Here is a 5,226-nt window from a genome sequence, read left to right on the forward strand (position 1 = left end):
GTGTAGGGGCGTTCATCTCCTTGCATCATGGGCAAGTTAAACGCCAACCTCACATTCTCCGGACTAAAATCTAAGTATTTCCCCCGAACCATTGTAACATAGTTCTTTGGATCCGGGTTCTTACTTTGATCATGGTTCTTGGTGATTCATGCATTGGCATAGAACTTTTGAACCATTAGGATGCCGACTTGTTGGATGGGATTTGTTAGAACTTCCCAACCTCTTCTTTGAATTTCATGTCGGATCTCCGGATACTCATTTCTTTTGAGTTTGAAAGGGACCTCGGAGATCACCTTCTTCTTGGCCACAACATCATAGAAGTGGTCTTGATGGGCTTTGGAGATGAACCTTTCCATCTCCCATGACTCGGATGTGGAAGCTTTTGTCTTCCCATTCCCCTTTCTAGAGGATTCTCCGGTCTTAGGTGCCATCAATGGTAATGGAAAAACAAAAAGCTTATGCTTTTACCACACCAAACTTAGAATATTGCTCGCCCTCGAGCAATAAACAAAAGAATAGAAGAAGAAGAAGAAGAAATATGGAGAGGGAGAGGGAGATGTGGTTTCGGCCAAGAGGGGTGTAGAAGGGTGTGTTGTGTGAATTTGATGAAGAATGGAGGGCTTTATATAGGGAAGGGAGGGGGGGAAGGTTTCGGCCATATGGGTGGGTATGGGTGGGAAATTGGTTTTGAATTTTTGAAGGTAGGTGGAGTTTATGAGGTAGGTTTATGGGAAAGAGTGGGTGGATGTGAGTGGTGAAGAGGTGATGGGGAAGAGAGATTGAGGTGATTGGTGAAGGGTTTTTTGGGGAAGAGTGTTTATGGGGTTGTGTGAAAGAGAGTGGTGAGAAGAAGTGAGTGGAGGTAGGTGGGGATCCTGTGGGGTCCACAGATCCTGAGTGGATCCTGTGGGGTCCACAGATCTTGAGGTGTTCAAGGATTTACATCCCTGCACCCATTAGGCATGTAAAAATGCCTTTGCACACAACTCTGGGCGTTCAGCGCCAGGTTGGTGGCCATTTTGGGCGTTCAGCGCCCATTTGTGTGCCATTTCTGGCGTTGAACGCCAGAACCATGCCTGTTCTGGCGTTCAGCGCCCAGAAGCTGCCCATTTTGGGCGTTCAGCGCCAGCACCATGCTCTGTTCTGGCGTTGAACGCCAGACAGATGCTCCTCCAGGGTGTGATTTTTCTTCTGCTGTTTTTGATTCTATTTTCAATTTTTATATTTATTTTGTGACTCCACATGATCATGAACCTACAAAGACATATAACTAAGAAAAATATAGTTAGATAAATTAAAATTGGGTTGCCTCCCAACAAGCGCTTCTTTAATGTCAATAGCTTGACAGTGGGCTTTCATGGAGCCTCACAGATGTGTAGAGCTTTGTTGAGACTCTCCAACACCAAACTTAGAGTTTGGATATGGGAGTTCAACACCAAACTTAGAGTTTGGTTGTGGCCTCCCAACACCAAACTTAGAGTTTGACTGTGGGGGCTCTGGTTGACTCTGCTTTGAGAGAAGCTTTTTTTGCTTCCTCTCCATGGTTGCAGAGGGAGATCCTTGAGTTTTGAACACAAGGGAGTTCTCATTCCATTGAAGGACTATTTCACCTCTGTCAACATCAATCACAGCTCTTGCTGTGGCCAGGAAAGGTCTTCCTAGGATGATGGATTCATCCTCTTCCTTTCCAGTATCCAGGACTATGAAATCAGCAGGGATGTAAAGGCCTTCAACCTTTACTAACACGTCCTCTACTTGTCCATAAGCCTGTTTTCTAGAACTGTCTGCCATCTCTAATGAGATTTTAGCAGCTTGCACCCCATAGATTCCCAGTTTCTCTATTACAGAGAGGGGCATGAGGTTTATTCCTGAACCAAGGTCACACAGAGCCTTAAAGATCATGGTGCCTATGGTACAGGGTATTATGAACTTTCCAGGATCCTGTCTCTTCTGAGGCAATGTCAGTTGATCCAGATCACTTAGTTCATTGATGAACAAGGGAGGTTCAACTTCCCAAGCATCAATGCCAAATAATTTGGTATTCAGCTTCATGATTGCACCAAGAAACTTGGCAGTTTGCTCTTCAGTAACATCCTCATTCTCTTCAGAAGAGGAGTACTCATCGGAGCTCATGAAGGGCATAAAGAGGTTCAATGGAATCTCTATGGTCTCTAGATGAGTCTCATATTCCTTTGGTTCCTCAGAAGGAAGCTCCTTATTGGTCACTGGACGTCCCAGGAGGTCTTCCTCTTTGGGATTCACGTCCTCCTCTCCCTCATTGGGTTCGGCCATTTTGCTTATGTCAATGGCCTTGCACTCTCCTTTTGGATTCTCTTCTGTATTGCTTGGGAGAGTACTGGGAGGGATTTCAGTGATCCTTTTACTCAGCTGGCCCACTTGTGCTTCCAAATTTCTAATGGAAGACCTTGTTTCATTCATGAAACTTACAGTGACCTTAGATAGATCAGAGACTAAGTTTGTTAAATTAGAAGTATTTTGTTCAGAGTTCTCTGTCTGTTGCTGAGTGGATGATGGAAAAGGTTTATTATTGTTAAACTTGTTTCTTCCACCATTATTAAAGCCTTGTTGAGGCTTTTGATCCTTCCATGAGAAATTTGGATGATTTCTCCATGATGAGTTATAGGTGTTTCCATAAGGTTCACCTAAGTAATTCACCTTTGCTATTGCAGGGTTCTCAGGATCATAAGCTTCTTCTTCATAAGAAGCCTCTTGAGTACTGTTGGATGCAGCTTGCATTCCATGCAGACTCTGAGAGATCATATTGACTTGCTGAGTCAATATTTTATTTTGAGCCAATATGGCATTCAGAGTATCAACTTCAAGAACTCCCTTCTTCATAGGCGTCCCATTACTTACAGGATTCCTTTCAGAAGTGTACATGAACTAGTTATTAGCAACCATGTCAATGAGTTCTTGAGCTTCTGCAGGCGTTTTTTTTAGGTGAATGGATCCACCTGCAGAAGTGTCCAGTGACATCTTTGATAGCTCAGACAGACCATCATAGAATATATCCAGGATGGTCCATTCTGAAAGCATGTCAGAAGGACACTTTTTGGTCAACTGTTTGTATCTTTCCCAAGCTTCATAGAGGGATTCACCTTCTTTTTGTCTGAAGGTTTGAACATCAGCTCTAAGCTTGCTCATCTTTTGAGGAGGAAAGTACTTGGCTAAGAAAGCCGTGACCAGCTTATCCCAAGAGTTCAGGCTGTCTTTGGGTTGAGAATCCAACCATAATCTAGCTCTGTCTCTTACAGCAAAAGGGAAAAGCATGAGCCTGTAGACTTCAGGATCTACTCCATTAGTCTTAACAGTATCACATATCTGCAAGAATTCAGTTAAGAACTGAAAAGGATCTTCCGATGGAAGTCCATGAAACTTGCAGTTCTGCTGCATTAGAGAAACTAATTGAGGTTTCAGCTCAAAGTTGTTTGCTCCAATGGCAGGAATGGAGATGCTTCTTCCATGTAAATTGGAATTAGGTGCAGTAAAGTCACCAAGAATCTTCCTTACATTATTATTATTTTCGGCTGCCATCTCCTTTTCCTGTTCGAAAATTTCTGAAAGGTTATTTCCGGATTGTTGTAATTTAGCTTCTCTTAATTTTCTCTTCAGAGTCCTTTCAGGTTCTGGATCTACTTCCACGAGAATGTTCTTATCCTTGCTCCTGCTCGTATGACAAAGAAGAGGGCACAGAAAAATAATAATAATAATAGAGATCCTTTATACCACAGTATAGGGATCCCTATGTGAGTAGAAGAAGAGGGGGAGACAAAGAATGTAATGTAATGGAAGAAACACAACTGTGAGGATGGCAGAGATGTGAGATGAGATGTTAGGATATGAATGAATAAATAGAATAAGATGGGGGAGAAGGGATTTTCGAAAATAATGTTTGAAAAAGAGTTAGTGATTTTTGAGAATAGTTTTTGAAAAATGTTAGTAATTTTCGAAAATTAAGATTTAAAATTTAAAAATTAATAAATTAAAAAGAAATTTTGAAAAAGGGAGAAGATATTTTCGAAAATGAGAGAGAGAGAGTTAGTTAGGTGGTTTTGAAAACGTTAAGAAACAAACAAAAAGTTAGTTAGTTAGTTGAAACAAATTTTGAAAAGATAAGAAGTTAGGAGGTTAGAAAAGATATTTTGAAATCAAATTTTTGGAAAAGATAAGATGAGAAGATATTTTTGAAAAGATATGATTGAAATTAGTTTTTGAAAAAGATTTGATTTTTAAAATCACAATTAATGACTTGATTCACAAGAAATCACAAGATGTGATTCTAAACTCAAAGTTTGAATCTTTCTTAACAAGCAAGTAACAAACTTAAAATTTTTGAATCAAAACATTAATTGTTATTGTTATTTTCGAAAATTTGATAAAAAATAAGAAAAAGATTTTTGAAAAATATTTTTGGAATTTTCGAAAATAACTAAGAATTTTGAAAAAGATTTGATTTTTGAAAAAGATTTTGAAAAAGATAAGATTTTCAAATTGAAAATTTGATTTGACTCATAAGAAACCAATTTGATTTTTTTTTTTAAATTTTTGAAAAAGTCAACTCAATTTTCGAATTTGATGAGAGAAAAAGGGAAAGATATTATTTTTTTTTTATTTTTGAAATTTTTATGAAAAACATGAAAATTATGCAATGCATGAGATTTTTAGATCAAAACAATGAATGCATGCAAGAATGCTATGAATGTCAAGATGAACACCAAGAACACTTTGAATGTCAAGATGAACATCATAGACACAATTTTGAAAAATTTTTAATGCAAAGAAAACATGCAAGACACCAAACTTAGAATTCTTTAATGCTTAGACACTAAGAATTCAAGAATGCATATGATAAACATGAAAAAACACAAAACAAAAAATCATCAAGATCAAACAAGAAGACTTACGAAGAACAACTTGAAGATCATGAAGAACACTATGAATGCATGAAATTTTCGAAAAATGCAAGATGCACATGAAAATGACACCAAACTTATGATATGACTCAAGACTCAAACAAGAAACAGAAAAATATTTTTGATTTTTATGATTTTCTAGTTTTTTTTTGGATTTTTTCGAAATTTATATGAAAAAGAAAAAATAAGGATTCCAAAATTTTTAACATGAATTCCAGGAATCTTGCATTATTAGTCTAAAGCTTCAGTCCAGGAATTAGACATGGCTCACTAGTCAGCCAAGCTTTCAATG

General features: G+C 38.2%; 1 non-coding gene across 1 annotated transcript; it reads left to right on the forward strand.

Annotated features, from left to right (window-relative positions):
* Positions 1–3,051: 3,051 nt before the first annotated feature.
* Positions 3,052–3,159, forward strand: LOC148567969 (small nucleolar RNA R71). Its single transcript, XR_015882129.1, has one exon. It is a non-coding gene; the product is annotated as a small nucleolar RNA R71 (small nucleolar RNA).
* Positions 3,160–5,226: the final 2,067 nt, after the last annotated feature.

The sequence above is a fragment of the Arachis ipaensis genome, chromosome B4 (assembly GCF_059453495.1).
Source record: "Arachis ipaensis isolate K30076 ecotype BB chromosome B4, ASM5945349v1, whole genome shotgun sequence".
NCBI classification, from domain to species: domain Eukaryota; kingdom Viridiplantae; phylum Streptophyta; class Magnoliopsida; order Fabales; family Fabaceae; genus Arachis; species Arachis ipaensis.